The sequence below is a fragment of the Dryobates pubescens genome, chromosome 1, assembly GCF_014839835.1.
Source record: "Dryobates pubescens isolate bDryPub1 chromosome 1, bDryPub1.pri, whole genome shotgun sequence".
Taxonomy (NCBI): Eukaryota; Metazoa; Chordata; class Aves; order Piciformes; family Picidae; genus Dryobates; species Dryobates pubescens.
Window position 1 is genome coordinate 52532458 of NC_071612.1, and position 22277 is coordinate 52554734.

Consider the following 22277-nt stretch of genomic DNA (forward strand, 5'->3'; position numbering starts at 1 on the left):
TGCAAAACTGCCTCTATTTTTGTCAGAGCAGCATTTAAAATTCGAAGTTGACTTCTTACATCTCCTTTTTCCTCAGTTCAGTAAGAATGGCTCAATTTTCAAAGTGTTTTAACTGTACAAAACCTATGCATCAGAACTACCTCAAAGGAATTGGTTATTACCTCAAAGGAACAGCAGAGCATTTCAGTAACAGGCTACTACATTCCATTGGTATGGCCCATAAACAAATATTAGGACTATGATTGCAGTTTGGGGAAATGGATGCAGAAATGTTGAATTTGCACAGAAATACATTGACATTAATTTACCTTTTGTTTACTTCCAAAAATGTTGCAACTTGCACAATAAGGAAGCAGAGAAAGTTTCCATTTTCTTCTTCAGAAATTGAGCAGAGGAGAAACAAGCTATTTTCCCTGCCACTTTCACAGACTGTACACATTTTTTGTGTAATACCAATCATTATCTCCCAGCCTGCTGACGATACGAAAGCATCTTTCCTCCTGTCAAGTGTTTTCATTTTTCAGAATCATCATTCGATTCTATGCTCCATTTAAAAGCATTCAAAAATCAATTGCTGAATTTCCTCACAACTTTCTGCCTCTACACTGATCATACTACAATCATCTCCTTTCAATAACCCCAAGGATGCAGTTATCATGAAGTTCAAAAATATCATATTGAACGCATTCTAGTGCTTTCTACCTGATAATGCTACAGTTTGCATACCAAAAACTCACAGTGAAGTACCACAAATAATGAAGTGAGCTCTGCTGATGTACAAGAGCTGCTTGGCTTTAAATAAAAATCACCTTTAAAAATATTTAATAAAACTCTTATGAAAATTTGTTGCATACAAAGTCCAATATTTACAGACAAAACACAAAACATTAAGTCTATTTATTCCTGAAAGAGGACTTGTGAGTATATTTTCATTTTTTAACCTGATTAAAACTGTGAAGAAATCTAAACTATGACATAATTATGAATCAGCATGTTTTAAGCTTGAATATATGGCCTTATACATATGTCCTCCTTTTACATAATGTATAAAAACAAACTACATACTACAATATCTGATTGCATGTCATTTCTATGGTTCCATAGTCAGCTGTCCTATGGTGTCCAGAGGTGTCTGGAGAAAAGGAAGCTGAAGGGAGATTATTGTGCTCTACAACTACATGAAAGAAGGTTGTAGGTAGGTGGATGTTGCTGTCTTATCCCAAGTCGATGTTACAGAAAAGATATGGCCTCAAGTTGTATGAGGGGAGGCTTAGGTTGGACAATAGAAAACATTTCTTCAAGAGAAACGTTGTCAAGTATTGGAACAGGCTGCCCAGGGAAGTGGTGGAGTCATCATCCCTGGAGGTACTTAAAAGATGTGTCGATGTGGTACTGAGTGACACAGCTTAGTGATGACTTGGTATTGCTAGGTTAATGGTTGGACTTGATGACCTTAATGCTGTCTTCCAACCAAAACGATTCTATGATACTATGAGTACAATAAAGATGATAACAACAATGCATGCATGAATGAGTGCAGTCTCAGAAAAGAAGACCAAGCTTTACAGTTCTTCACAGGTGTTATTACTTCTATGCTATCATTGATATTCAACACCAATGCAATTCAGACGAAGTTAGGCATTGCTGCTGAATGCAATCTGCTGAATGGCCTTCATACTATATACATGTTTGAATTGACTTGTACTTTTATCTCATGACAGACAGAAAGCTGACAGAACCAAAAAGTCAGAACTACTTGTAATGTCTGCCCACACCCTGTTTTGAAGAAGCATTTGTAAAGAGTTTTTAGAAGTTTGATGAAGCTTTAATCTTTAAAAGTTCAAACACTACGGATTGATGCACAATCCGTTATGTCCATAGGTTGTTTGCAACCAGAGGTATTCTTGAAAAAGGACAATGAGAGTTTCAGTACAGATCAGGAGATAAATTTAATACACCTTAGATGCTTTTTCAGTGTAATATCAGTCCTCCTTGTTTCTTGTAGTCACCTAAGATTTATGTGGATTTAGTCATGCAATAATTTAATCTATAAGGAGACTTCAACATAACACAAAGTATAAGCCCATAGAAGAAAGATCCAAATTTCAGAAGATCTGCAGAACTACATTAGCTTGGCATTATGCCTGGGTTTCTCATCAATACAAGCTGCTCAAGAGAAATGCTGCTGCAACCCTGTTACCATCACTCAAATTACTCATTCTTAATTAATACCCATTAACCCTTTTAGAACTCTATAAATGTACTCCCAACATAAAGCAGCAATGAATAGATGAGATGATTGTTCAATATCACAACATTCTTGAATGATTGGTACAGGGATGAGTAGGAAACTGATTAGCTGTACAATGCCACTTGCTCTTTTACTTTGTGTTGTTCTTCACCTGATGGCAACAGTTTCCTAAAAAACACTGGGACACTGACGCTTTCAGTCTGTGGAAGGTCACAGGCCTATCAATACAACATCTTTCACAGATGCAACATATGATACACAGTATAAGGAAAGCCTACCACAGAGCACCCATTAGGACAAGAGAGACTGACTCTTATGATTTAGCCTTAATATTCGCTCTGGCTGATATTGTTCTTTCCTTAAACAGTATAAACATTGCTTTGTTTGGAGGTGCAGTTCAGCTCAGTCTGAACTGCGTGAAGGTTGGGAAGCTTTCAGGTGGAAAGTATTCAGGGTAGGCAGACATGTTTTCAGACAGAGATAAAAAAATACATTTCTGAGCTACATCAAAGAAAAGCTGGAGAGCCCTCAAGGAGCTTCTCACAGTGCTTCCAGTATTTTGTCCTTTCATAGGATGAGAACATAAAAGAAGAACAAATTATGTTCATGAACTAGTGACCAAATAAAATGAGAAAACATGAGGGGAAAAGTGCTGGGAAGTTATTTTGGCAGCAATCTGACTCCTTCAGAGATCTCTTCTGTGCTGCACTGAATCTAAAATTTGTTGATTCATTGTGAGATTTAATTATGTGCACCAGTATTTTATGCAGATTTTAGAGATCTTGAGGGGATGTAAACCGCCAATTCTGAAAGCAATTCTAATTAATTAAAAATCCTTTTGTTTCTATGTTCTTATTGCATTTTCATTCTAAGGCTTCCTGATTTATATTTAAAAGCCATTAATCGTAAGAAATGTTGATGAGGATTTTCAACACAAGACTGTCAAGTTTAGGTGCTGTAGCCTCCCTTTGGACACCCAAATACCTAGCTTTATTTTTTAAAATGCTGAGCATCAAGGAGTTTCCAATTGCTGCCTAAAAAACTGGCTTACTAAAGGTCTGATTAATCCTGTAACCTGTTCACAGCATCAGGTAGCAGATGCTGTGGAAAGCATGAGTGAAGCACAACACAGGCTTGATTGTAGGACATAATGCAAGGTAAAGTTAATTATTGATTAATATAAAAGCATATTTCTAAAGACAAGGTATGATTGTGTTGATGTATTACAATGATTAATGACTGCTTTCCAGAGAGCATTTACTGTGCTTATAAATCTGTGTTTATCTAAGAATAAATTAAAAAAAAAAAATCATATAAGGACAATAATCAGGAAATTGAGTTAGCAGTTGACTCTCATTTATTAAAAGAAAATTTGTGTAACTGATTAATCTGAGAGCAATTACAGAGCTGGCAAGGCCATCAAATAAAACAAAACAAAATCATCCTAAAAATGGCATATTTGTAACTGGTTTGTATTCATTTTTCCAGCATGCTTATTTGCAAATTAATATCCAAAATTGCTGCTTGATTTTCTGGTATATGAAGGAAACAACATTATGCATGTGCAAAAATGTATGCTCTGAGCAGACCCTACTATCAGACCAAGCTGTCTGTGATTAATGCTGAGACTGCTTCAGCCACACTAGTTAAACAGATTTGAATTCCAGCTTTGCTTTATAAGCAGTCAGAAGATGACCTCAGACAATATTCTGCATCAAACTCCATTTTAGAAATCTTCTGCATTTTTATTCTGTGATCTTCAGAGGTGTCATGGAGGATTTGGGGGGTGATTGTCTTCTTCCAGAAGTTACAGTGATGACCAGATGTCATCAGAGTGAATCCTTGTGAGGAGTAAGCCCATTGCATTGCTTGCAATTGAATTCACAACAGTACTGTCATCTACATGTGGGAGGCTGGAGAGAAAAACTTACCTGTAATACTATATAAAATATTTGATGGGCAGCACCTGGCCTGCAACATCTCAGATATGAATCTACCCAGAAATACAGGGCTTGGAGCAGCATGTGAGAAGGGATTCATTACATTCATTAAATTTATTAAAAGGACTTTTGCCACTCAGCATTCTGTGGCTTTGAAAGCATAATGTTCCAGCTTCACATAACCTTAGCACAGCTGCACATCATCCTTTCTGTTCTTGTGAAGGGGGAAAAAAGTTCTGACCTGCTAAACAATTATGAAACAGAAGTGTCTTAACTGCACAGCAAATTCAGTATTGATAATTAACAGTATCTAGCAACTAACCATACTCACTCCCCATACAACAGAAAGTCTTCTATCCATATTTTGTGACCATGTTATCTTGGTCCCTACATTTTGCATAATTCCTTGCACTTCTGAAACTAAATACAGAACACCACTTCCTTGATGCATGCATGAGGTTAGTGTGCCTTAAATCACTAAAGTGGAAGGCAAAGCAAGCATAAATCATATCCAGGTCTCTCTATATCCTCCTAATAGACATCAGAACTCACATCCAAAAATGCTGTAAAAGCCAACAGGATCCTCAACAGGATTTTCCTTTGCAACATCAGCACAGAATTGTTGCCATACATTAATCTAGACACAGGCAATTTACAATTGAGAGTGTTTTGCAACACTGTGAGCAGTAAGTGTATATTTCACAGGCACTCCTAGGATTTTAACGTTTTCCCTGACAGAGACTTCCCAGGAGATATTTACTACGTAAGACAACCTTAATTTAAGAATTCAGTTTTGTCAATCAACATTTCAAATAAACAGTGGGCAAGGCAGTGAGAGGAGAGGTAGTCTATCCTCCAAAAGAATCAGTGCTAGAATCTCCTTGCCATAAGTATCAAAGAAATTAAGGCTGACATCTCGGAACAAAGGAAGAGGGAGAGGGATGATTTAACCATTATTTTGCAAACATGACAGATGCTTAACTCAACATAGACAATGACACCCAACGCATTTATACTCAGTGAGACAAAGGAAGACTGGCAAAGCCTGAAGATGCTGAATTGTATTCTGGATGATTCATTCACTGACATCTTATTCATTATTAATTAAAAAAAAAAAAAAAAAAAAAAAAAAAAAGGAATTCTGCAGCAGTGCCAGCCCATAAAACTTTAAGTCTTCCAGAATTCAATTCACTGAGGTTAAAGAGACTTGCTGCGATGTAGCCAAGCTTTGATTCAGCACTGTTGTGCTGTTTCTGAACTGGTTTTCAGAATCCCAAAATTCAAGGGGAAAACATTATGTAAGTTTACCTGTGAACACAAAACTAATTTTTGCTTACAGTTTCTGGCAATTCCAAGACCAGCTGTGCATCGTGCACTACAGCTCTTCACATTTTGTGAACAGTTTGTGGTAGCATCTATAATAATGTGCATAAAGTCTTTTAAAAGGGAAAAAAAAATGAAGTCACACTTCCTTCATACCTCATTTACTGTAATAGCAAATGTGTCTGATAACAATTACAATTGGTTCCATATTTTGTCAGGGGGGTTAAATTTTAATTAATTTTTTAAAAATAACATTCTTTTATTTGTTCATTTGAACTCTCTCTTTGGATGCATTTAGTGACATTGAATTTTAGCAGCTGACAAACTCTTGCAAAAAAGACCACAGAATCACAAAGGTTGGAAGAGACCTCAGAGATCATCAAGTCCAACCTGTCACCACAGACCTCATGACTAGACCATGGCACCAAGTGCCATGTCCAATCCCCTCTTGAACACCCCCAGGGATGGTGACTCCACCACCTCCCTGGGCAGCACATTCCAATGGCGAACGACTCTCTCAGTGAAGAATTTTCTCCTCACCTCAAGCCCAAACTTCCCCTGGTGCAGCTTGAGACTGTGTCCTCTTGTTCTGGTGCTGGTTGCTTGAGAGAAGAGACCAACTCCCTCCTGGCTACAACTGCCCTTCAGGTAGTTGTAGAGAGCAATGAGGTCTCCCTTGAGCCTCCTCTTCTCCAGGCTAAACAATCCCAGCTCCCTCAGCCTCTCCTCATAGGGCTTATGCTCAAGGCCTCTCCCCAGCCTTGTTGCCCTTCTCTGGACACATTCGACAGCCTCAATGTCCTTCTTAAACTGAGGGGCCCAGAACTGGACACAGTACTCAAGGTGTGACCTAATCGGCGCCTAACCAGAGTACAGGGGCATAATGACTTCCCTGCTCCTGCTGGCCACACTATTCTTGATGCAGGCCAGGATGCCATTGGCCTTCTTGGCCACCTGGGCACACTGCTGGCTCATGTTTAGGCAGGTGTCAATCAGCACCCCCAGGTCCCTTTCTGTTTGGCAGCTCTCCAGCCACTCCAACTGCAGCCTATATCTCTGCATGGGGTGGCCAAAGTGCAGCACCTGGCACTTGGATTTGTTGAATGCCATCCTGTTAGACTCTGTCCATCTGTCCAGTTGGTCGAGGTCCCTCTGCAGAGCCCTTCTGCCCTCTACCAGATTAACACATCAGGTGTTATGAAATTATATGCAATTCTGAGGAACACATTAAGATCATCGATTAAACAATTTTTATATTAAATACATCAGTTATCATAATAAAGACTTAATGCTTTATGTTATTTATTGTCACTCTTTTTGAAACACTCCATAAGTGTTTGAGCATGTACTTTCAGATCTTCTCCAAGAAAGATATAAATAGGTCCATTATTGAAGCAAACTAAGTTAGATGTAGCTTGCAAACAAGACTCTCATAAGAAGTTTTGCAAAGGAACATGAAGAACTTAAGACTACTGAATAATAGCTGCTTAATTGTAAAACAATTAATTTCTCTGATTTTCTTCTGAAGAGTCAGCCTGAATATTGCATTTGAGTATGTGTTTTTGTATGCCAGAATCTACTAAGCAAATTCTATCAGGTTTCCATAGATGAAAGAGATTGAGATGAAACAGCTTTTCTCACACAATTTGATCTCTTTGATTACACATACAGACCCTTCAGTCACTCCAAAACCCCTCCAGTCTTTTACTACAGCTTTCAAGCTGTGACAATTTAGATAAGTGAAATGTTAAATTGCTCATTATAAGTCCATGTCTACACCATAGGAACTGATGGCAGCATTGCCATAGACTTCAATGGGAGTTGGATTACAGCTCAAAACATATATGAATGTATGTATATCACATATACATTAATCAAAAAAAGAATAAAATTCAGAGACTTTCAAAATTTCTTCAAATCAGTTTATACTGAATCATCCTTACTATAATTCAGGAAGAGGTATCAGTCATTTTTGTAGAACACTACAGAAATGCAGCTTCTCTCATTCTGCCATTTTCATCCAGATCTCCTGCTATGACTTATGTGACAATCGTCACAGAGCAAAAAGCCAAACAAAATGGAAGTGTAGGGGACAAGCAACTTTCAGTGTTGTCTTCTGAGACAGGCAAAATATTTATCTGTGAGAAACTGATCCTACTAAGAAGTTGCAACCATAACACACATAATTTAAAGCTTCATCTTATAATAAATCACACAGGCAGAGAGCTTTGCTAACTTAGTGTTCAAAATAATAGTCCTGTGTAATTGGAAAAATGCATATTCCAAGGGTGTATACATTTCATTCTCTTACAACCAAAGAGGCAAAGTGTAACTATCCTCACAAAATCAAAATTCTTGTTTCACTTGTCTCAGCAACAAGAAACTGATAATAAATCTCCCTGTGACAAAGAATACCAGTAGTATGAAATATGCTTATAAAAATTCAGATACAAGATTGCCTTCTATCTTAATTCACTTTAAAGGACAAATAAAAACATGTCAATCTACCCACTAAGCATGGTGTCTCTTATGCAGAGAGCCAAAGCAGTCCAACGCTTTAGCAACCCTCCTACAAGTCAAGCTAACAATTTTTGGGATTCATTAAATTGAAAGCCCCTTTGAAAAGGCAGGAAACAAATACTGTACCAGTGAAACTGGATTATGGCTCCTTTTGTCAGCATTCTCATAGGGCATGGAACAGTGTGGACAAGATACAATGCAACAGATCTTTATCTGTGTCATTGAGAAAGTAAGAAAATTGATGACTCTCTTCCTTGAAAGTCCTGGCCTGAACAGAAAGGAGAAAGGTGCTCAGTAAGTTCCCTACATGAGCAAGGCTTAGATATCGGACTTTCAGCTCTTTCCTAGATACACAGCAGTGAAGATAGGAACTTTATAAATAGGTGCATTTTTTCCATACAAAAGAGTTTGTGTTTTAAACTTCACTTTGTTGCTCCATATCTGCTGTATTGATAGGGGTGTCACGGTAAAAAAGGCTACCATTTTCTAGGTGACTGCCTCTTGCCCTTCATTAACATAACTTTGTAATCTTTTCTTCAAAACTACTTTTGGTCACACCACAGGGTATTTGGAAGGCCAGGTATTAGTATTTTGGGAAAAGATTTTTCCTTTTTGTGAATGTTAACTTTTTCACATCTACAGTGTCTAGGTAAGACATTCAGGAAGGCAGTTTACTATGTTCAGCAGAACATCCCTATTTAACACTTCCCTGGCAAAGGCCAAGGCTCAGGTACTATATCATCCTTAGATAATACCTTAGATACAATTCTTTCTAGATGATAAAAATGTGAGCTACATCAAAATATCATGCCTGGAGTGCTGAAAATTGCAGCCACGTCTTACCATCAGTTTGATGAACGGTGCATTACTTCACAGAAAGTGCATGCCAGCTGAGGTCTTAATACCTTCATTTGCTGTACTTAGGAGTATTCTCATTTAGAGCTCATTTGTTCAAACACACATAATGGAGGGTTCTTTTAGGGATACATGACAATGATTAAATGGCCACTTTAAAAGTTGGCTTTCTTTTAAAACGTATAGCCTTAATAAATCAAACATCAGCTGTTTCTTTACAATTATATTTTTCTAACCCCCATATTAATAGTGCAGAACTAACCCCCATGTTATAGTGCAGCACTCCACTCACTATACAGAATAGATCTCACATAGATCATATAAAATAGTGTTGCAAACTCATGTACATCATTGGCATCAGAGGTCAGTGAATCAGCATCAAGACATAAGCCTTTGAATCCAACGTTGCAATTGTCCCACGGGTGTTTGAAAATTACATTCAGACTATCTTCTCAAATAACACTATTCTTGCCTGTGCCACCTTGATTAGCCAGAAGAAATTGTGGTTGAACAATCATGATTATAAATGCAGGTCCTTTTTTTTATATTTAAATATTGTATTACTATACAGTTTAGCTTATTTTGTTCAGCTGGAAGGAGACTAAAATAAAAGCACATGCTGCACTTAAAGTTTCAATCACTTGCCTGCAAAATATTTAATTTCTTGGATGAAATATGGCAAATAACTTGGGTTAAGTGTCAAGCTTTTAATAGGGCAAATTACTTGGATTAAGTGTCAAGCTTTTAAGACCATGGATAGGCAAGGTTTGGTACTTAGTTTTCAACTACTATTTCCATTTTGCTTATGACCTTGAGCTTTAGTGTTGGTAAGAACCAGTCTTATGGGATTTCAGATACCAGACCAGAAGTCAATAGTAATGTCAATTTGATTTCTGGAAAAATAATCAGGTATTATCAAATTAATTGTAAATATATTTAAAATTTAGACCTCCACTAATCTGTCTGGACCAGACCGGCCTAAACCGGACCAGACCAGCCTAAACCGGACCAGACCGGTTTAAACCGGACCAGACCAGCCTAAACCGGACCAGACCGGTTTAAACCAGACCAGACCTCTTTAAAACGGACAAGACCGGATTAAACCGGACCAGACCGGCCTAAACTGGACCAGACCAGATTAAATCGGACCAGACCGGCCTAAACCAGACCAGACCGGCCTAAACCGGACCAGACCAGATTAAACCGGACCAGACCGGCCTAAACCGGACCAGACCGGCCTAAACCGGACCAGACCAGATTAAACCGGACCAGACCGGTTTAAACCGGACCAGGCCGGATTAAACCGGACCAGGCCGGCCTAAACCGGACCAGACCGCTTTAAACCTGACCAGACCAGTTTAAACTGGACCAGACCGGTTTAAACCAGAACAGACCAGCCTAAACCGGACCATACCGGCCTAAACAGGACCAGACCGGATTAAACCGGACCAGACCGGATTGAACCGGACCAGACCGGCCAAAACCGGAATAGACCGGCCTAAATCGGACCAGGCCGGATTAAACCTGACCACACCAGTTTAAACCGGACGAGACCGGATTAAACCGGACCAGACCGGCCTAAACCGGACCAGACCAGATTAAACCGGACCAGACCAGATTAAACCGGACCAGACCGGCCTAAAACGGACCAGACCGGCCTAAACCGGACCAGACCGGCCTAAACCGGACCAGACCGGCCTAAACCGGACCAGATCGGCCTAAACCAGACCAGACCAGTTTAAACCGGACCATACCGGCCTAAACCAGACCAGACCGGCCTAACCCAGACCAGACCGGCCTAAACCGGATCAGACCGGATTAAACCGGACCAGACCGGCCTAAACCGGACCAGACCGGCCTAAACCGGACCAGACTGGATTAAACCGGACCAGACCGGCCTAAACCGGACCAGACCACTTTAAACCGGACAAGACCGGATTAAACGGGACCAGACCGACCTAAACCGGACCAGACCAGATTAAACCGGACCAGACCGGCCTAAACCGGACCAGACCGGTTTAAACCGGACCAGACCAGATTAAACCAGACCAGACCGGCCTAAACTGGACCAGATCAGCCTAAACCGGACCAGACCGGTTTAAACCGGACCAGACTGGCCTAAACCGGACCAGCCCGGCCTAAACCGGACCAGACCGGTTTTATCCGGACCCGACCGGCCTAAACCGGACCAGACCGGCCTAAACCGGACCAGACCGGCCTAAACCGGACCAGACTGGCCTAAACTGGACCAGACCGGATTAAACCGGACCAGACCGGCCTAAACCAGTCCAGACCGGTTTAAACTGGACCAGACCGGCCTAAACCGGACCAGACCGGCCTAAACTGCACCAGACCGGTTTAAACCGGACCAGACCAGTTTAAACCAAACCAGACCGGCCTAAACCGGACCAGACCGGCCTAAACCGGACCAGACCGGATTAAACCGGACCAGACCGCTTTAAACCTGACCAGACCGGCCTAAACTGGACCAGTCCGGATTAAACCGGACCAGACTGGCCTAAACCGAACCAGACCGGCCTAAACTGGACCAGACCGGATTAAACCGGACCAGACCGGCCTAAACCAGTCCAGACCGGTTTAAACCGGACCAGACTGGCCTAAACTGGACCAGACCGGCCTAAACCGGACCAGACCGGCCTAAACTGCACCAGACCAGCCTAAACCGGACCAGACCAGTTTAAACCAAACCAGACCGGATTAAACCGGACCAGACCGGCCTAAACCGGACCAGACCGGATTAAACCGGACCAGACTGGCCTAAACCGGACCAGACCGCTTTAAACCTGACCAGACCGGCCTAAACTGGACCAGTCCGGATTAAACCGGACCAGACTGGCCTAAACCGGACCAGACCGGCCTAAACCGGACCAGACTGGCCTAAACCGGACCAGACCGGATTAAACCGGACCAGACCGGCCTAAACCGGACCAGACCGGCCTAAACCGGACCAGGCCGGCCTAAACCGGACCAGGCCGGATTAAATGGGACCAGACAGCCCTAAACCGGACCAGACTGGATTAAACCGGACCAGACCGGCCTAAACCGGACCAGACCGGCCTGAACTGGACCAGACCGGCCTAAACCGGACCAGACTGGCCTAAACCGGACCAGACCGGCCTAAACCGGACCAGACCCGTTTAAACAGGACCAGACCGGCTTAAACCGGAACAAACCGGCCTAAACCGGAACAGACCGGCCTAAACCGGACCAGGCCGGATTAAACCGGACCAGGCCGGATTAAACCGGACCAGACCGGCCTAAACTGGACCAGACCGGCATAAACCGGACAAGACCGGATTAAACCGGACCATACCGACCTAAACCGGACCAGACCGGATTAAACCGGACCAGACCGGATTAAACCGGACCAGACCGGATTAAACCAGACCAGACCGGCCTAAACCGGACCAGACCGGCCTAAACCGGACCAGACCGGCCTAAACCGGACCAGACCGGCCTAAACCGGACCAGACCACTTTAAACTGGACAAGACCAGATTAAACCGGACCATACCGGCCTAAACCGGACCAGACCGGCCCAAACCGGACCAGACCGGCCCAAACCGGACCAGACCGGCCCAAACCGGACCAGACCGGCCCAAACCGGACCAGACCGCCCTAAACCGGACCAGACCACTTTAAACCGGACAAGACCGGATTAAACCGGACCAGACTGGCCTAAACTGGACCAGACAGGCCTAAACCGGACCAGACAGGCCTAAACCGGACCAGACTGGATTAAACCGGAACAGACCGGCCTAAACCGGACCAGACCGGCCTAAACCGGACCAGACCCGTTTAAACCGGACCAGACCGGCCTAAACCGGAACAGACCGGCCTAAACCGGACCAGACCGGCCTAAACTGGACCAGACCGGCCTAAACCGGACCAGACCGGCCTAAACCGGACCAGACCGGCATAAACCGGACCAGACCAGATTAAACTGGACCAGACTGGCCTAAACCGGACCAGACCGGCCCAAACCGGACCAGACCGGCCCAAACCGGACCAGACCGGCCCAAACCGGACCAGACTGCTTTAAACCGGACCAGACCGGCCCAAACCGGACCAGCTTAGGGAAAACTACTCAGATACTGCTTTCAGTGACAGAAAGTTAGTTTGGTTGTTTGGTTTTTTTCCCCCTTTAGGCCAGAACCAACTCTTACCGTTTCTAAAACAAAAATTACTACTTCCTCTCAGTCAAAATATCCCCAGAGCCAGAAAGCGTGTGATACCTCTTCTAGATACTAATTCAAATTATCTTCAGAATATACTACTTCAGACATAGTTCCTTAAGTTGTTTGGGTTTTTTTTTAATAACTAAATCAATAAGTAGGTGTGAAAATCTGATTTATTTTTTTTTCTACTCTTGCCTCATATGGAGCTAAATGCTGTTTACAGGTCAAGCAGCATTTGATTAGACTAGTAATTCTAGTCAGTGAATGAAGCAATAGCCAGGAGTAGGAATTATTATTCCTTTTTGTTTCATATCTAGAAAGTAATGGTAGGGCATGTTTTGGAATTAATTTAAAGAAAATAACTAAAATAGCCATCAAATGAAAACATGCAGAAAAACTGACTTTAGGTATTCCACAGAAGATACCACCATTCTCAACAGTGACCTCGTGTGAGATATACTTTAACTTTCTTTCATGGGTTTAGATTTCAATTCTAAACTCCAATGCAACGCCTTCTAGTAATACCATCTAGTCATGCTTGGCGTCCCTGTGACGTTTCACGCCGCTCAGACCTGGTGTAGTTTTCACCATATAATATTATCGCCCTCTAGTGGCTACAAGGTTTCATGCTGCAACAAAGCCAAGGGCCAACCCTAAGCTTGTGAACTGTGGGAGTGACGAGCTACATGCGAAAGCACTGATGTCACTGTCTTTCATAGAATGGTTCGGGCTGGAAGGGACCTCCGAAGGTCATCTAATTCAACTCTCCCTGCAGTAAGCAAGAGCATCCTTAGCCAAATCAGGCTGCCCACAGCCCTGTTGTGCCTCACTTTGAATATCTCCAGGGATGCAGCCTGAACCACCACCCTAGGCAGCCTGTTCCAGCAATCCACCACCCTTATAGTGGTGGAACACTTTAAGTCACTTTGTAAAACTGTGTGTTTATACTCCACAAAAGCAAAAATGCTTTAAATACAAACACAGTAGATAAGCAGTTAATGGTAGTAAACGGCTGACTTGTAACAACTCTGGCCTCTCTACTTAGATGTACTCAAAACCAAACATGGGACCAATCCTACTTGGAAACCACAGGGGATAATAAGTGGTAAATCCACTGTAGAATCTTATTAATACAGAAATCATCAGGCCTCTATTCCTTTATCTCTAGTCACATAGGCTAAATAATGTAAAACGTTATCTTGTAAAACAGCCTAAATCTGGAAATAACTCAATTTCCACAACAATATTTACACCTTTAAAGGTTATACTGCAGGCAGCATAAGTCTGACTGTAACTAAAATTTGTCCTCTTGTGCAAGCTTAAGAAGTGAAGCAGAATGTCTTCAGCTGATTAGAGGGAGAATAAGAAGTCCTGGAACATCCCATGGGATTGATGACTATGAACTTTATTCTCCCAAGAACGGTAATTTTCCTTCATATTCCCCAGAAGACAAAAAGATACATCTGTGATTGTTTCCATTAGGTTTGTCAAAACAGTTTTGCATCAATTCACACTTCTTGTTACTGCAAACTGTGAAAGCAGGCTCTGCAATCACCCAGGGGTTTTCATATTATTGTCATTTTCTACAAGGAAACATGTTTCTGTTTAGAAGTGCCAGCCTGCAGCACTGTGCCTCCTGCATTCTTCTTGCAGACTTCTTTTACAGCCTTTCACCCCACTGCTGGTTTTTTATTGCTGTTGCTTTCTGGCATCATCTGTCTTTATGTAAATGTGCTCACTGCTACTTTGATATTTAGGATTGTGCCTTCATCAGTGGCAAATATGGACACAAAAACCTAAATTCTAGAAAAGAAAAACTTTCAGAAAAAAGGCTCTATACCTTTGTTGCATACACAACAACACTTCTACTTGTCAAGAAGTTTGTTATATATATATATGAGGAAGGTCTTGACTCCACAAGTACCTTTCATTATATCCTAATGCTATCATCCTACATATGTAAGGAACTTATTTGTTACTGTTTAGCGAGGGTTCCTTGAGAAATCTGGGAAAGAAGCTTTATGAAGTTTCCATTATATCTGCCAACTTCCATATGAACTTTTATATTAAGTGAACTGGAATCACTTATTTAAAATAACAATTTAACAGCTCAAATGAACACTAGGAAAAATACAGTCTCAAGAAACAGAACATGACATACACTAATATTAGCTTTTTCCTTATGTTTGTATGAAAGTATCTCATGAGACATGCTGGGTTTACTGTTTAAATAAAACAGAATATTACAGCTTTCTTTTAATGTTTTCTGACATATCTGCTATATATTCAAAGGTCAGGTTTGGGGTTGTTTTTTTTTTGTTTTGTTGTAGGTTTTTGTTTTCGGGGGGATTGTTTGGGGGGGTTGTTATTGTTTTTTGGGGCGTTGGTTTGTGGGTTTGGGTGGGTTGGGTTTTTTTGGTGTCATAAGTCTTCAGAGATAAGCCTTAGACATTATTTTTTAAGCCTGTCAAACAATTTTGTTGCTTCTGTGAAAGAAATACCCATTATTTTGCAGCTCAGAGTTTTACTGGTTATATCTCAGTCCGCTGGAGCACATAACCTGACCATAGTCCAGCTACAAACCAGGATAAGATATAAACACATGCTTTAGTTTCCTACAGCAGAAAATCCAGGCATGTGGAAAAGCATCAAATAAAAGCATCAAATCTCTGCACACCACCCTGAAGTTCTTCCATTCCAGGTTTGTCAGGGTATAAAGGCTGAGCATTACTGTGCCAGCTGTACTTGTCCTTACATGTAGACACAGACATTTTCCTCAAACTCCTTAAAGCAAAGTCAGAGAAATCAATACTGGTATGAACTACATTTAGAACAATTAAAAACCGAATCAGCAATGGATGCAACATAAATTCCTTAATTGCATGTGTATGCTGCATAGGTTTAAACTTCTGCCTCGATTACAGGCAAAAGTTCCAAAATCAGTTTAATTAAAAGATGGATGTTTTGGAAAATTGCAGAATACTCCTCACCTTGAAATGTTGAATGTCTTTTTGTGTAGTTTCTGGTTTAAAGTTATTTTGAAATTAATTTAGTTCAACAAATACTTTTGGTAAAGCAACTGATACAGCATCTTATTTCTTGTAGATGATCAGGCAGCATACTTAACTGCCAGGATGAAAGTATACTACTAAGTATTATACCTTCTAAACCAAATTCTTTAAAGGCAGTAAAAATGCCTATTCATAGCAACAGAAAAAAATAAACTAATTTTCTCTTTACATATTCATGTGTGTATGTGAATAGAGAGACATGAAAAATACTGGAGTGGCTTAGAGGCAAGTGTGAAGGGACTTTGTTACATTCGACTGTCAGTTTAGCACTTCCAAGGTTAAAGATTTTTCATGCATCATTTTCAAACAATTTCTAAGGACTTGAGAATTGTGCACAGCCTTGGTTGTATTTGAAGTATTCTGTGTATTAAAGATGCACTTAACTTAGACATGTGCCAGTGCTAGGAGAACAAAACATTCAGTTGAAGGTTCAATGTGGATGATTATCAGATTTTCACAACAGCAAAACTGCGAGGCTGATTAAGCTGCTACAGCCATTTTAAGATGATGCAAGTCCACTAATTTACTCTGAAGTCAATGGAAGTGTATTCAGGCATCTTGCAGTGGAAAAGATGAACACTGTTGCAGGAATGCCATATTGCTGTTTCAGACTTGTCCTATTATATCAAATCCATTAATTCAAAACAATTAATAAAAACATTTTCATTTTTTTCACTCCTACCAAGTATGATAATTAATTTTATTTGACTGTATCTAACAGAGCCTGTGACATGGCATGTGGCTATAAATGGCAATGAACCATGTCTACAGAGATTCATTCTTTCTGAAGTCCAGAAAATACATTCAAAGCTTGACAAATAAGATTATGATGATAATAAACAATTTATCAAATTGAAATGCAGTCACCTCTAGGTTGAACTGCAATATTAATATTTTCTCCTGTAAATGCATCATTGTGCTCCTTAGAGATTAGCATTATCTCTTTGGAGCTCAGCTACGAAATTGCTTCAAGATTACTTTTAACAGCTGAAAGAATTTATCATGATTTATGGCAACTTAAAATAAAGTTGAATGTGAGTCTGCACTGGAGATAAAGCAGATTTTCAGCACAGCATGATACAGCACTAAGAATGTAACTTGGCATCTGGAAGACAAAGTTCTATCAGTCAGTTACAATGTTAACACTGAGAAAGCTGCAGACCAGTGTCATCAGGTCTCATGAAAGCCCCTTTTTAACCTGGTTAGATGAACTTCTAAATTACATTGTCTCCTCTTCAAAATGTGATTATGATCTCTCTGTTTAGAGACTCTAGCCACATTTTCCTTTGCAATATTTCTTACATTTTTAAAATTTATTTAAAAAAAAATAAAGTTATGTCCATTGCATGCAGCTTTTTGCCTTCTTGTGGTTCTGTAGAGAATCAAGAACAGAAGTTTCATTGTTCCATTTCTTGATATTTAACCCCCCCCATGACTTTCTTCCAGGAGTACCATAAGCATACAGCTTTACTTCAAGCATATTATTTGACAAAGAGAGATGTACCTCACCAGACACAATGCTTGATAATCTAAAGGACTTTATATTACATACCAAAAAGTGGAAAAGGAAAAGTAAATCTTGATAATTTTTTCTTTGAAAAACAAACACACACACACCCCCCTTAGCTTTTAGAAGCACTGCTGTTACAGTAGATGTCTAGATTGTTCTCTAAGACCTAAATGCAGTTGAACAAAGCTAGCAACTGAAATACTTGTGCACTCTGCTCGTTGTGACTTATGAACACTCACCCTTACACTGACACTGAAACACGGAAGAACAAATTATGTGGAGAAGAGCCTCATCACTTTCTCCAAGTAGACATCACTTGTCACATCCTTTTTGCCCCAGGAGTCCCATAACTCAAGTTTTAAAATAATTCTAATATAGGATTTAGAATTAGAGAGACTTTTTTTATTGCCTCACTGCTATGAGCTATCATCTGTTGAAAAAGCTAAATTACTAGCACAACGCAATGAAGCCATTTAAGAGATGTGCCTCCAAGGCACAATCAGAGTTAGTGCTAGCTGCTGTACAGAATAACTGAGATGACATGCTCCACCCCATAAAGGGCACTATCTTAATTTCTTTTTTCTCCACTAACAAAGTTTTGCTATGAGTTACTAATAAACATATGCAATAAATTATGCTCTTCCTATGCCCAGAACACTAATAAATATTTTGCACATTTTAATGCATTCTTCATATAGCAATTTCCCACAAACTAATACATCAATACAAGCAAAATGCACTGCACATACTGACACACCCCTGAATATTGAGTAAAAAATTAAATAAAAATAAAAATATTCAACTCATCTCTCCCTTTAGGATAAACTAGGTAATTGCCAAGTTTTGTTCTAGATTTTATCTGGATCAGATTAATTTGATCTAAAAATAGCATTCCAGCTATTGCAGGCATTCCCTCAAGTTCATAAAATTAGAATAATAATATCAATACCAGATATACTAAAAAATGAACATAGAAACAGAACATTGAAAGGATTTAGGCTGCTTGAGTTCTGGTTATAAATTCTACAAATGTAATTTCAACTGCTGACTTCACAGCAGTGTTAACTGTGGCAGATATTCCTCTATAGAAATAGTTAGTTTTCATTCAGCTTTAGCAGGAACATTGTGCTGTAATTTTTTAGCACTTTGCAGCTTTGAAAGATGACAGAAATGAAATACAGAGGCAATTATTTTAGTTTCTACTAGAACAGCAGCACGTTTTACATGCAATTTAAAAATTCCAGTCTAATACATCCAGAAGTTTCTTCTCAATTCTTTTCATACTGCCAAGGCTAACAGCACACTTCTAAATAATGGCTTTGTGTGTGTGTGTGTATGTGTGTGTGCAAGCAGTATAGTCTGCCTACTCTGCTGAAGAAGCTGCCTACTAATGTGTCAGTTTGCATCTCCTTCATATAAGCTCTAAATTTCCTATTTCACTGCCATTCTCTTCTTTTCCATTCTAACATTAAGTTTCACTATACAGCAAGGTGGAAGAGTTATTTGTTGGGCAGAAAACATGCACTTCAGGTGCTTAGTGTGGGTTCCCTCCACCAGCTTTCTCTGTTCCCAGGAGGGAATTCCCTTCTTTATGTCTCTAAAAGGATAATACAGAGAAGAAATGATAGTAAAGAGACTAACATATAGGTTTAAGATACTATGAAGGGCTCAGATAACCCAGTCCAATAACAGATCAGGCAAAAGTTAGCTCAACTATAATATCCTGCGCAAGGGACTATATAGCCCCACTTTCTCCACAAAAGCTGTCTGCAAAGGTCCAGGTATCTATTTCAGTCTTCTCTTGCAGTGCTTTTCAACTTTTATGCTATGTAATTTGCACAGGCAATTGGTGCTAAAATGTTGTGTAGGATTGCATCCCAGCAACAAGATCTTCCAACCCTTTAATCTTAAAACATTATCTGAGCAAAAAGCATTTGAAGAAAGCAGAATAGTCATATTTATGCTGATAGGAACAATATCAACTATTATGAAGCCCACTTACACAGGGAAAAAAAAAAAAAAGCAATAGTTTTCGTTTAGTAGCTTAGCCTTCTGGAAGTTGCTTTGCACAGCAACTGAATGAAGCCTACATTTGAGAACTATAGGAGTAATGCTTCACATTTCTTGCAAGGAACCAATTTAAGTGATAATATTGTCCACTGACACAATGAAAAAGAAAGTACAGCAAAGAGACTATGCATACAAGACAGGAAAATTCAGCTCCAACTTAAAATCCTGCTTGCTCTTGAATGGTTCAGGAAGAATGAACATCCTTTACTCTTGCTGAGTTTTCTTAGGGATCACATAAGTATTAAACAACATGAAGACTTTTTTTTTAACTGATAAATAAAAGCTGCAGAGATCAATGAGACAATAAAAATAATTAACAAAAAGCTACCAAAAAATCTTGCCAATGTTTCATCATCATTCAGACTTTCAGTTTCTTGTTGACTTTTTTATTCCTTGTCTTTTCTCTGACTTCTAAAATGACTGATTAAAAAAAAAACCCCACAAAATCAATTTGTTCACTCCAAGTCATAGCCCCATGACTGAAAGAAAATGTTATTTACAAAGAGCGTGTTTTGTTCAAAGCACTAATACAATTGATGTTATGTCACAGCATTGTTTCTGCTGAACTCTTAAGAAACTAATATCCCCATGATAGTATCAAAACTAGCATCTATGTTCCTTTTCCTTACTTTGAACTATGGATTGTTATTCAAGCTGCTACAAAACCATAAGCATTAAAGAGATGTTAGGTGTCATGAAGCATTAGCCACTAAGCATTTTGCTGTAGAAATAGCTTCCATTTCCTGAATTTTAGCCAAAGTAATCTACCATTCAGTTGTCCATCTGAAACAGTCTCTCTAAGATCATGGGAGAGGTGACTACAAACCACATCCCTTAAGCACTGAGCCTTCAGGAGCAACTGTCAACCTAGAATATACAAACGGAAATTGATGAAGCAGTACTGAGTAAGACCTGATCCAATTTTACAGACTTCAAAAGCTGGTCTCTGAAGAACAAACAATACATTTAAAAAATCCTATTAGGTAAGTTGAGCTCCAGAAAAACCCTACACTGCTTTCATCTCCAGTTATACATATAGAAATAAAATAATCTTAGAACCATGTTCAGGCACATCACTCAGCTTGGAAAGATCAGGCACAGTTTTTGTAGGCAAACAGGTTTATTCAAAGATTAAGGTAAGACCTATGCATCCAACACCATCATTATACTAATGATTGCCCTAATGGTGAGAAAGTTTTCACATCACATGATCAGTCTGCCCTTGGGGAAACTGGATAGAACTTAGCCAGCCCAGATACCCTTCTGTTTCAGTATCTAAATCTATTCTCTATTCACCAATCATGACTAAAGAGCTGCTAAAAGTCACTAGCACCCACCATAAATCAAAACTAGAAGCAATGTCTGAAGTCCTCTGATATCCATTTGACCTGGAAACACTTCAGCCCACTGTTGGGATCTACTAACAGCCAGCTATTAACTGCCCTCTGTGATACTGGGCCACTTCTATAACTTGTTTAGGATTACTGAAAGTTTCTGAGTTCATACTTACTTGAATGAAATAGCCTATGACTGTGCTACCAAACATTTCCTTGCTTGTGCCTAGAGATGACTGAGGAAAAGGCACACATCATAGATGTATCCACAGGTCTCTTTCCAAAGGAGCTCTCATCACTCAGCTAATTGCGAGGCTTTCTATTTCGCTCTGCTCTTGAGACTTGAACAGAGCCTGAAATGTTTGTACTTAAAAGCTATCTACATCCAGATTCTGGACTTTTTGCTTATGTCCAACTTTGTTGATTTCACCTGCTTGCACAATACTTTGGAGTTTAACAAAATCAATAGTAAATGACATAGCATGTTACAGTTATTTTACAGAAGCAAGTTGAAAGCTTGAGAAAAATCCATAGAAATCAAAGACCAGCTTGTTTCTTGTTTCCGTTGTCTTGTTTTGACAGTATCTCCAGCATTTGCAGGTTTAATTTATCTTTCAAGCTAGAGGCATAAAGCAAAATGCCAAAGAAAAACATTTTGTTCAGCCTCAGCTAGTAATTTTGAGGTAATTACAATGTTGAATGTTCAGCCAGAAGTTTTCCATATAATTAGGGGGTTTGGATAGCTGTTTTTTTCTGTAGTATTTCAATTTGAATTCATCTCTGTTAAAATAACTCACCAAAGCACACAGAGAATTACATTCCTTGAGTTAGAGTATGCTGATTTTGACATATAGCTTAGTACATCTATAGCTTTCCTAGAAATCCAAATAACTAAAGTAGTTATTCTAGGTTACAAACTGTCCCTGAATCACAAAGCATGGCATTTAAGTATTGCTGAGGCCATCAAAATCAGTTACTCTGTTTGTTTATATAAAATATGACACCAGCACCAGGAAGGTAGTCACAGTTTGTTCTGCAGGTGCTTCTACATTAACAACTGGTGTGGTACACAGAGAAAATGGCCAAGATTACTTTTGCTGTGGTGTGTTACAGTCCTAGATTCTACCACATCACTGTTAACCTGCAATCAGTTTTGCACCTGATAGTCTTCAATCACAAACACTAATGTACAGAAAGAGCAGCCA